Source organism: Macrotis lagotis, chromosome 5, assembly GCF_037893015.1.
Source record: "Macrotis lagotis isolate mMagLag1 chromosome 5, bilby.v1.9.chrom.fasta, whole genome shotgun sequence".
Taxonomy (NCBI): domain Eukaryota; kingdom Metazoa; phylum Chordata; class Mammalia; order Peramelemorphia; family Peramelidae; genus Macrotis; species Macrotis lagotis.
In genome coordinates, this window is record NC_133662.1 from 239,172,233 (window position 1) to 239,185,466 (window position 13,234).

The following is a 13,234-nucleotide window of genomic DNA, read 5'->3' on the forward strand; positions in this document are numbered from 1 at the left end:
CACAGAAAGCAGTCTGATAGGGTTTACATTATTTCCATGCTATACAGTGATTAAAATTGAATGTGTAGGGCAGTTTGATGGCACAGAGCACCAGCCCTGGAGTCAGGAGGACCTGAGTTCAAATCCAGCCTCAGACAATAATTACCTACCTGTGTGACCTTGGGCAAGTTGCTTAACTCCACTGCCTTATTAAAAAAAAAAAGTTCAAAATTGAATATGTTGAGAGAAAAATCATATCCTTAAGGAAAAAATAAAATATAAGAGATAGCAAAATTATGTGATACGTAAAGATAACTTTGTTTTTTAAATTGAAAGTAATAGTCTTTGGCCTTAATTCAAACTCCAGAAATCTCCCTCTGGATACAGATGGTATTCTCCATCACAGACGGCCCCAAAATTGTCCCTAATTGTTGCACTGATGGAACGAGCAAGTCCATCAAGGTTGATCATCACCCTCTTGTTGCTGTTAGGGTGTACAGTGTTCTTCTGGTTCTGCTCATCTCACTCAGCATCAGTTCATGCAAATCCCTCCAGGCTTCCTTGAATTCCCGTCCCTCCTGGTTTCTAATAGAACAATAGTGTTCCATGACATACATATACCACAATTTGTTCAACCATTCCTCAACTGATGGAAGTTCATTGAATTTCCAATTCTTTTCTACCATAAACAGGGCTGCTGTGAATGTTTATGTACAAGTGATGTTTTTACCCTTTTTCATAATCTCTTCAGGGTATAGACCCAATAGTGGTATTGCTGGATCAAAGGATATGCACATTTTTAATTGCCCTTTGGGCAGATTGCTCTCTAGAACAGCTCTACCAACAATGTATTGGTGTCCCAGATTTCCCACATCCCTTCCAACATTGATCATTGACCTTTCTGGTCATATTGGCCAATTTGAGGTGTGAGGTGGTACCTCAGAGATTGTACAGACTCTGTGGTCTTTGGCCCCAGGCAGCAGATGCCTTAGAGACAGTTGATCCAGTTCCCAAGTGAAATGTTAAGTAAATCTCTTCTTTGTTCCTAGTGAATGAATAGGGAAACAAAGGCCCAATGGGAAACATATAATGAAATGGCAAGTTGATGGGATATTCCACCACCTTCCTAATGACATACAAGTGAACCTGAAAACACCTGGTGGTGACAAGGAGACAGCTTTACTCTTCACTGTGTCTGGAGAGAATCAACTCCTAGATGACAGTACATCTTCATCAGTCTCCTAATGTGCACAAGTATCATCAAGTTGAATATAAACAGCAAAAGATTTCAAAAAGTTTGCTAATTTGATAACTACAGATGTTTCCAATAGACACATTTTTTTGTCATGCTTCCTGCCCAAAAATGAGAGATTTAAAAGTCCTTTTACAAAATTAATCCAGGGCTTTAAGGGAAGGATGTCATTTAACTTATGATTTGGTTTTCTTTATTTTAATGCAAAGTAAAGAGGGTTAAGTAAAGTGCCCAAGCTCACACAGCTACTAAGTATCTGAGGCTAAATTTCAACTCAGGTACTCCTGACTCCAAGACTGCTGCTCTATCCACTGTGCCACTAGATGCTCCCTCATTGGGTTTTTAGAGAGTTTTTTAAATCCATGGAATATTGGATTTGTCTACATTAAATACAGCCTTGTGAAGCTCAAATAAGACCAGAAATGATTGACAAGTCAAGCCCAACACAAATACAAGGTGATGTAGTCATCTCTCTCCTCTAGCTTCCTTTCCTTCCCCTTTCAAATATGTCCAGATCTGTGCTACCTTAGAAAACCCTTTACTGGATCCTTTTGCCCCAATTAGTCATGACTGCCAAGTCTCTCTTCTAACCACTAAATCTCTTCTACATGTGATCCACAATGCCCTGCATTTCCCTTCTCCAGTTTTCCAGCATTAGGCTACCAGTCTGTCAAACATTTATTAAATACCTACTCTACGCTAAGTGCCCAGGATACAACCAAAAAGCAAGAGATAATCCTTGCCCTCAGGGAGTTTACAATCAAATAGGGGAGACAACCTGCAAACCAATAATGGACAAAGTGTAATAAATAAGAGGGAAAGCACTGGAATTAAAAGGGTTTGGGAAAGTCTTCCTGTGAATGATGGGGTTTTAGTTGGAGATTAAAGGAAGACAATAATCAAGGCAGAGGAGGGAAAGAGCTTCCCAAGCATGGACTCCAGAGAAAATACACAGAGATGAGAGACGGAGTGTCTTATTAATGGAACAACACTGTCCCTGGATCAAAGAATTAATAGTAGGGAGTAAGACTGGAAAGGAAGGATGCCTATTTGATCCTGAAGGAGATAAGGAGTCACTGATTGGGGTGAGGGTGGGTGCTGTAATGGGATCTGTCCTTTAGGAAAATCACTTGAGTGGCTGAAAAGAGGATGGATTGGAGCAGGGAGAGATGGAGGCAGATTGATTCCCCTGCAGACTATTGTAGTACAGGAAGAAGTAATGAAGGCCAACACCAGGGTGGGAGCAGGGTCAAAGGAGAGCATTTGCCAGAGATGTTGGCAACAACTATTCCCCTAGATTGCCAATTTGCAGGATTGGGAAGGTGGTGCTGCTCTCTTAAAGAAGGTTTGGGAGAAAGATTATACAAAGTTCAGTTTTGGACATTTGAGTCTACTGGACAGCTTTGATCTCTATATCAAAGGTATTGGAGATGCAAGACAAGTTCATCAGAGAATTTAAAGCAGGAAAGTTAGATCTCAGAATCCTCAGCATAGAAATGGTCATTAAATTTGTGAGAGCTGATGAGACAATTCTGCCTAAACCACATTCCCCCATACCAGATAATTCTCCCCCAAACTATGTTCAACACATTCAGGAATCAACAGTAGCAGCCTACTGTCTTCAAGATAAAATCTGGTTTCCAATGGTGTTTAAGCAGAGTTTGACAATCAATCCAAACTAATTTCCTACCAATTTTCAATAAGAGAGCTGCAGGTATACTCCTATTGCCATCATTTTTGCTATGCTGATACCTACCTTAGAGCAGGGCGATAACCCGTTTGCTTTTGAAATCCTGGAAGACCTAAATCACATTCCCTAGAGTTTTCCCAGGCCCATCTCTCCTTTATTGAATAAATACTAGATGCCAGTGACAATGACCACCATACTGTCTTGCACTTATAGGTGTATATTTTTTCTCTCCTACTATTGTGCATGATGGCTCCTGATGAACACAAAACCATATCTCTGAAACTTTATCTCCAAAAAAAAAACCTCATAAAGTTGGTTGGTTCTTGTCTTTCATTATCAAAAACAAAAATGACCACTACGTTAGAGACGAGGTACAAGTGTGTCCAGCTGTGGCTGATCAGACCAAGACAGGCTCGGAATGCTGTACCCCTCAGGTCAGACACAAACAGTTCATGTGAACACCTGACATGGTTACACTAAACTTATGAAAGGTATAAAAGAAATTTTAATTATAAATATTGAGGGGAGCATAGGAATAAAGACCTAAATTTGGGCAGCTAGGTGGTGCATTTGGGAGAGCACCAGCCCTGGAGTCAGGAGGACCTGAGTTCAAATTTGGCCTCAGACACTTAGTAATTACCTAGCTGTGTGGGCCTTGGGCAAGCCACTTAACCCCATTGCCTTGCAAAAACCTAAAAAAAAAAAAAAAAAAGGCAAATTTGATTCACAAAGATTGAACGCATAAGAGCTAAAATTTTGTTTTACTTGGGCCTAAAGCATAGCAAGAGATTATCTGTTATTGCAGCGAACAGTTCTAATATAGAAATAGGCAAATCATAATTTATTTTAGGACAGATGTCAATCATCTATAACCACAGCACCTAGCCTGATAACTTGTATATAAGATGTTCAATAAATATTGATTGAACAGAATGAACATCAGACAAGAATTCAAGAAACCAAAGTTCTAGTCCCCCAGTGTAATCCTAGGCCAGTCATTCCTCCTCTCTGGCCTTTAGCTTCCTCTTTTGCAAAACTAGATTAAATGACCTCTAAAATCACATCATACACAAAATCACAAACAAAAATGGTGTCACAAAAAAATTTGAGTTCCTAAGCTAGATTTTTTCCTTCTTTCCTTTATCCTAATAAGTTCCTACCATCATAGGACCAAAACACAAATTTTATCAGAGTAGTAAAACAGCAGGAATTAGGATTAATCCAGTTTTAGGGAGGGACTCAATCAGTTCAACTTTTGATGACCTTGATGGATAAGCACAGTTGTGACATCCAAAACAAGTCAGCCTCTGGGGCAAGGCCATTTCTACTTGCTACTGTTTAGCAAGACAACAAAGATAGATCCGGTCAAAGCTTCCAGTCACTTTGCTTCTTGGAGAGGGGAACATTCAAAATGGAAAGACTTTTTGAACTGGCATTGCCTTCTGACAATTGTGACAATAATTCATGTTCTGGACAACTGTGCCAGATACAAAGACTCAAATGCAAAAAAATAAAAATTTTCTGGCTTTGGACAGAAAAGTTTTCATCCCACTAGGAGGTCCATGTTAATGGATCAATATGGGATATGTGCAAAAAACATGTTGGTGGTTTAGCTATGGAAGGAGAGAATCCCTAGCTGAGCCAAGAGTTGGGTAAAATCCTGGAGGTGGGAGACTGCCCGTCCTGTGCAAGGGACCACAAGGAGGTCAGTCTAGCTGGAAACAAGTGGGAGTGATCTTGGAAAGAAGCTCAAGCCAGATAAAATCACAACTGGCAACAGGATCTTGGGGGGGGGGGGGTTGGGTTCAGACCTGTAATGTAATTGGTGTAAGGAGCTCCTGATGAGGAACCCCACTCTGCCAGTGAATATCTGCTCTAGTGGGGATGACTGCCCTCCACAACTATTTTTTTAAATGATTTATTCTGAATTTGACAAATGCTGAATAAAAATGAGCATTTTCACATACCAAGAACAGAAAAAAAAGATCTGGAAACACTAACTATAGTATGTCCTGCTCCACTTTTCAGGATTTGCTCATTTCAATGTACAACTTTTGGAACTGTCCTTCTCTGCCTCTCAGTGTAGCAGCTGTAAGAGAATGGGCTGAAGCTAGGAGATCCTGGATGCAGGATGACCACTGGTGACTGATGATGACTTGATGAAGATGGCTAGGGTATGAGGCAAAAGAAGGGATGGAGCTGAGAAACTAAGGAGGTAGAATTTAAAAAAAAAACAACTCAAGGGCAGCTAGGTGGCACAGTGGATAAAGCACCGGCCCAGGAGTCAGGAGTCCCTGAGTTCAAATCCGAACTCAGACACTTAATAATTACCTAGCTGTATGACCTTGGGCAAGTCACTTAATCCTTGCAAAAAGCACCCTCAAAAACAAAAACTATTCTAGAAAATGTCTACAGGGAAGAGGAACTGACCCAAGACAGAACTTGGATGAGACCCACATTAAAGAGGGCAGAATGCAGTGAGGAGCTTATATTGGGGACTAAGAAAACCACGACAACCAGAGGGAAAAGAAGAGTGAAAGGAGAGTAATAGAATCTTCCCTATAGCTGACCCTTGGTGGTATTGGTACCCATTTCCCAAAGAATACAGCCCAATGACTGGAGCAAAGTATGGGACTTCTAAGTCCCCTATCCTGAATCACCAATTAACTAACTGGAGACAGAGTAAACTAATCCATTTCCTCAAGCCATAACATTTTTTGTCAACATGCACATTTTTCATTAATCCTGAATTTGCTTTGGTGGCAGAATCACACACCTTGGAGGTCAGCTAGCTCACAGTCACCCACAGGTAGTAAATAAATGGCAAAATCAGGTTTTCTGACTCCTGTACCTCAAGGACGCCATGACATGCCCATGAATTGGATTTGAGTGAGAGTGGGGCTGTGTTGGTCAGATATGAATCAGAATGACTGAAAAAAGCCTTGAATGCAAGGTAATCAGACCTCATACATCTGGTAAATCTGAGATAAGATTTGAACTCAAGTCCAGCACTACCCCACTGTGTCATCCACCTACCATTAAATCATCAAAGTAATGCTATTGGTTCTCCCAGATGCTATGAGGAGTAGCAGACATTTGAACACAACCTCTCCTCTCCCTTCCATATATTGTGATGACTATGTGCAAAGCGCTAAACTAAGCTGGTCTGTAATCTCAATGAATAGTACTGGGTGTTTTTGTTTCCATTTTTAAGTGTTTGCAGCCCAAAGGCTGCTGTCTAGGGGCTCAATAGGGATTTTTTTGGGGGGGGAGGGTTTCTCTCGGCTTAGTCCCCTGAATTTGTTAACATTAAAGCTGAGTGATAAAAACTATGAGATTAGGTTGACCAGATGCATAAAGTCAACACTGAGAAAACTGAGTTATCTTTCATCTCTAAAAAACAAATAGATTTGTGAATATTAGGAGCATATATTATTGACTAGACATTTTCCTAAATCGACACAGCTCAACCGGCTGTATTTGAGTGCCTGGCAAAAGCTTGCCTTTTGTTAATAATTGAATAATGTTCAAATTCAAAGGTGTGAAACTACCTGCTGACTCTCTAGCAGCAGTACCTTTCCCAATATTATCAGTCATTTAAAATTTTCCACTAGTAATAAAACATCTTGAAATGTGATATACTATTTCTCCTTTGATTAAATATTTTTAAACCTTGCAAAAGATCTAGATTCAATTGTGGACTCATATCTATCCTTCACTCCTATGCAACCCTAGACAAATCAAGATCCCTCTCTAAGGGTGTTTCACCATCTGCAATCTAGAGGGGACAAAACTATTAATTACCTTTAAGTTTCCTGAGCTCTAATGCCATGTCATTCTGTACTTCCTTCAATATAATTTTGGGCATAAGCACAATGAAAATGAGACTTGAGGATACATCAGGATCCAGGTCTGTGACTCTCTGGCTTTAACATCTTGAGGAATGAATACACTGCTGGGTCTACAATTTCTCTTCTGTTAAAATAAAGAAATGTGATTCTGGATAAGTATACTTTATTCAAGAGAAAATGTGTTGGTAAAAGAGAGGTGGCATGAAGCAATTCTATATTATGAATAAATATGTGATTTTCATGTGTGAGGAAATTAAAAACCAGGGCAGGAGAGCACTTGGATAAAGATGAATGAAGGCCATAAGAGATGCTGTAACTAAGTTTGGGAAACAGCTCATAAACCAGGCCCAAAAGGTATGATCGCATCACCGGAGCCATCAATTGACACTGCTAGAGTTCTCTCTGCCAAAAGGAGGAGTAAGTCCGGACAACAGTAACTGTGGTTACTAATTCAGGGGACTGAATCTCCCTGAGCCTCAGTTCCATGTTCCCAGCTTTGGCAAGTCCTTTCACCTCTCTGAACCCCAATGTCCAACTTCTATCTCCACACTGCTCTTCCTTCTCTAGTTAGGAAATGCTTTCTTTCATGGTCACTTCTAGAACTTTCCAGAATTTTCCAGTTGGTACTCCGGTGTAATTGACCCCTCCTACCAAATTAGTTTTATTTACATCACTGGGTTTTGTTTTTGGGTTTGTTTTTTTTTTGCTTAATTTCAGCCCTCAACACTCTGAGAATATAATTTCCTGAGGGCAGGGGCTATGTATCACCAGTGCCTAAATTCCAGCCAGGCAACTGAACCACCCCTGAAGGAAATAGGGGATCCTAAGGAGATGATATAAGAAATGAGTATATTCCAGGCATGGCAACCCCCTGTCCACTTAAGGCAAGGCACAAAAGCAGAAGACAACCAAAAATTTTACCCTGCAGTGAGTTCCCTGCAACAGACAGATTCTCTCACCCCTAAATCTTCAAACGTGACTGCTGTACTGGAAAGCTGACTGTTCTTTGGATAAGACAGGCTCCTGAGCAGGGGTGGGGCAAAAGAAATGAGCAGATCAGAGGAGAGGTAACATTTTTAGTGGGGTTTTTTTTTTTTGCAAGGCAATGGGGTTAAGTGGCTTGCCCAAGGCCACAAAGCTAGGTAATTATTAAGTGTCTGAGACCAGATTTGAACCCAGGTCCTCCTGACTCCAGGGCCGGTGCTTTATCCACTGCGCCACCTAGCTGCCCCCTGAATACTGTTAAAAAAAAAAATCAACATTTTTACCAGGAGTGTAGTTTGTGAAAAACTCATTATCTTTATTATTACATTTTTGACATTTCCCCCATTTTGAACAAAGATGTCATCGTTAAGTCAGCTATAAATCAACTAAAGAGGTGTAGAAAAAACAAACAGGGGACATATTGGAGAGAGAGATAGCATCTCTAGGAAACTTAGGGTTGCTAGAAGAATGGGCAAGCAACAAACCAGGTCTGTCTATGAGGGAAGGCATAAAGATAGACAACACATTTAGAGTCAAGGGGGCAAGTTACAGAGATCAGAAAGGGGCAGTCGCCTTTGATTAAACAACCTATACAAATAAGAATATGCAAAAGGGAGAAAGTAAACAATAACATAAACTTCTGGTCCATTTCTTCTTTCTTCTGGAAGACATCTGGTGACCTTTATCCCTGGAGTCTGTCAATGACCAGGCTTTCCAAGTACATTCAGATTACTTGTAGGTATCTTCCTTTCTGATAAAAGAAATTCTTAACACAAATTATAAAACAGGTCAAAACCTAAGATCTTGAAAATGTTTTGATTTTCCAATTGACACAAAAGACCTTAGTTATAAATAGAAAATTTGAGAACCCAAACTAGTTTTATACAATCCAGTTTAAAACCTTGGCATAATGAAAGATTTTATTTTACCCCATTTGGAAGATGCTATCCCACTAACAAAATTAATTTCCACTAAAAATATAAGAATATACACACTAAATAATGAATTTTGGAACAGTATGTATTTAATAGGTGGTTTATAATTCAAATCTAATCTTTCATCCATGTTTAAAAGAATCAGAAAGAAAAAAATCTTAACTAGAAACAGATTTCTCTTAGAAAAAAATGAGAAAAAATAGATCAGAGGTCATCTTTCTTTGGATGAATTTAGCTAACATTCCTTAAAACAAAACTTGAGATAGTTATGATAGAAAATAATACCTGTCACAAAAATTTTAACATACTTGAGAAGCTAAAGGATCTTAATTCTACAATGGATCTTAAGGTAACAACAAGGTCAAGCCTATTAGAATTAGATAGTTGTAATATATATAATATATATGTATATGTATGTCTATATAATGATCACCTGACATGATTACAGGAATTTATCATAAGATAAATAAGGAAGAAAAACTTTTCTTTTTTTTTCTTTAGAAGTCAGTTTCCAGGTGAGACTATGTGGATGATCAAATGCCTTGAACCAGATTTTAAATCTGCTAGGTAAGACATTTCCAAATGACATATTTGAAAAACTGGGTTAGGAAAGTATAATCTAAGAACTTGTTGAAAATCACTTCCCCAACCTTTCTCAATGAGCCTATCACCCACATTTATTCATAAAACCCCATAGGATTGCTGACCTCAGGATCATTGGTCCAACCTAAATTTCAAACCCAGACAAACTCAGATAGGTCAATTCTCAGTCTCACGAGGTCTTTCATAGTAATCTCCTATACTCAGATAGAGATTTAGCTCTAAAATTTATAGTCTAAAGGATCAATATATGAAAATAATCTTACAGTGGCAACAATATCACAGAAAAACCTCATAATTCATTTTATTGTTGCACATAAGAATTGTGCTTAAAAATGGAAAATAAATTTGGATTAAAAAAAAAATCCCCAGGGCAGCTAGGTGGTGCAGTGAATAGAGCCCTGGCCCTGGAATCAGGAGAACCAAGTTCAAATCTGGTCTCAGACATTTAATAATCACATAGCTGTGAGACCTTGGACAAGTCACTCAACCCCATTGCATTGCAAAAAAAAAACAAGGTTAAAAAAGTAATCCCAATTACCTCTGAACTAGACTTTATGAAAAAAGGATTTTTATATAGATTATGTTTAGTTATTATCCATGTTTAAAAAGACATAAATACAAATCATTGCTTTTGGAATCCTTTTAAACAATTAGGACATCTTAAGTGATTTTAAAAATTTCAAAAGTTACTAACTTTAAATGTAACAAAACATAATAATCAGATTTTCAAGTCAGGTAACATGAAATATTTTTTCACTAATAATATTTTCATACTCAAATCTTAGACAAGACAGCATATGTTTTCTTACCATTAACCTTATAAACATATTTTGTTTTATAAGTTTATCTATTTCTACCCAAATATTCAACATTCTCAAACAATGAGATTTTTCAGAAACTTGAATTTTATTCTTGTGATATTCAACACATAATTCTTACTTAAGCCATGTGAATGACAACAAATTCAGATCAAAAACAGCAAAATCGTTTTTACTGACAGTAGTTTAGATGCTTTTATCTAATAATAAAATGTTTCACAATTAAATAGAAACTTTTCTGTTAGAGCCATAAGCAGGGACATAGTTTAATGAGGTGGACAAGACCTAAGAAACATTCAAGTTTCACTTCATTATAGTAGCTTGGATCCAAAGGAAATTCCAAGCTCTTTTGAATCATATTTACTGATAGCAGAAGGATTGTTAGTAACAATTAACTTCAGTTGGTTCAAAAATCTGCATTAAAACAGCAGCAAAGAAAATATGCAGGTTTCCCTGTCCCTAACTTTATTAATCAAAGTAAATTGGACTCAGTTATAAATGAATTAACTTACAGATGAAAATTTTTCAAAACTTCCAAGTATTACTTTCCCTTCATCACAGTAAAGAAGCTAAGGTTTTTTTTTTAAAGTGGCTCAACTTTCTTAGCCAGGGAGGAAAATACTTAATAAAAGCATTTCCTATTATCACAAAATTTTTACCAGATCTTTAAAATTTACTGAATATATTCTCATCTTTGGCCACATCACTAGAAATAATCCTACATAGATGGTTCATTTGAATAGTACTGACTAATTTGCTGTAAATATTCCACCTAAGTATATCCTAAGATGGAACAAGTTTGATAATTGAAATTACTTTCTCATTCCATACAAGGATTTTGCCAGAATTTTACAACAGATACTCTTGCGATTGGGTTAGACTTTCTATTACATTCCCCTTATAAAATCCTCAAAGTAACTCCAATAACTCAGTTCAGAGATGAGGTAATTAAGGACATGTAGATGAGGGCAGTAGCTCAAAGACTTTCAAACTAACCTAGGGATCCATTCTTTGGTATTAGGTAGGTCTTACCTTGTGCCAGGGGAAGTGTTTGTCGGAGAAGAGCTGGGTACTTTACTAAAGGTTCATGATCTCATCTCAAGAACTTGAAAGATTGGAATGGAAATAGGGGAATGTTATTGCATTGAGCATCTAGTATACATGATCAGTGCAGAGGGAATCATTTAATTAAGAAACAAATTTCTCTATCCAAATGTTCCTCTCCTATGTGTCCCAATAACTCAAATGGACAATTTCACAAATTTTCACATAGCCAAGCAGCCTTAAGTCAAATTCTTTTCAAATAGAGACTTTAAATAGATAGATGATTAACCCATTCATTAGGGATGAAATTAATTAAAATTACCAAATCAGGTGACTTAATTTTGAAGTAGTTACATTTAATTAAAGGGATAATAAAAATCAGATATCTTGGACTAAATTTCACTTAAAAATAAGACCAAAATAAATTTATACCTAGACTTCCCAGCTATTACAGAAATTCAACTTACCATATTTAGAAATTAGATAATTTGGGTTAAAAACTTGAGACTGACAAGTTACCTAAATTTCAATTTAGCATTATTTTTGCACAAGAGGCATAATGCAAGAATTCCACACTCTACTTATAAAGACTTTGTTTTATTAAATCCCAGGGGATTATCCTAGGTCTCTCATCCCTCCATTGTCAATAATGACCAAAAACCTCTAGGAGACATGCAGTGTCCTATGCTACTATAGAAACACAGGGTAGTGTCTTTGATCACCCTGAGGAAACTAGAATGTTTTTAAATTTCTTTAAGATCAAGCCAATTAAAAAAAAAAACTTGGAAGTCCAGGGGCAGCTAGGTGGCTCAGTAGCTAGAGCAGAGTTCAAATGTGGCCTCAGACACTTAATAATTATCTAGCTGTGTGACCTAGCCCTATTACCTTGCAACAACCAAAAAAAAAAAAAAAGACTTTGAGATCAAGCCAATTAAGAGGAAAACCCAATAAGGATCATAACTTTAGGGCCAGGGATACAGTGGTTGTGATCAACACCACAATTTAAAATTCCTAAATGTTTAGTTTGTGAGTCCTAAATTATTGATGACAGGGAAATTAAAAAATTAGGAGGGGCATTTTTGCAAGGCAATGGGGTTAAGTGGCTTGCCCAAGGTCACATAGCTAAGTAAATATTAAGTGTCTGAGGTTAGATTTGAACTCTAGTCCTCCTCACTGCAGGACCAGTGTTCTGTCCACTATTTAGCTGCCCCTAAAGATCAAGATTCTTGAAGTGAAAAATTCACAACTAGTCCTGGAAAGTCCAGGATTTTTATTTCAAAAGCCTGCAGAGTTCACAGAAACAATATAGACCTAGGAAAGAATTTAGTTATAAACCTGGAAACAACACATGAAAGAACCTAGAGGAAAAAGAGAGAAGGAAATGGCAGGAACCCAGGAGAGAAAAGGAGAAAAGCTTAGATCAACATAAATCCAGCCACATGGAACTGGGCCATATTGCTCCAGCAGTATAGGGCCAGAACATGGTTTTAGCATAGAGAGAAAAGATGGCCATCCTGCAAAGAAGAGTAAAAAAGAGAGACCTCCACTCCAGAAGACCTTGCTTAAATGCATTTCTATAGTGGATTGGAGAAGGGTGATACTTGGGGTATGGTTTAGCACCTGGCTCTGGGCATTCTCTAATATGTATGCCACAGAGGCAGCCACCCGACGGAGTGACTAAGACTCTTATGGGTGTTGTGTGTGATATTCAAGTCCCTGTGCCCTGCTTTATTATAACATTTAGGACACTCAAAATATCATGATTACAATTATGCCTTTTAATCAGACAGGAATTTTAAATGGCTAAAATGGACCCAGTATTCGTTTTTTTAGATATGTCTGATAAGATAGATTTTTCAGACTACAATTCAAATGAAGTTATCTAATTGCAGAAGTGGAACTCGAAAGGACACTAACAAGACAAGTGCAGATCCCGACACCTTATTATGTAAAGGGGAACATTTTAGAGTCAGAAATTGCATCCTCTACTGATCTAATATTGGATAGGAAAGTGATTCTCTACAGATAATTGTAGAACAAGTGTTTTTGCCCAAGAAGAGAAAATTTAAAAAACACTA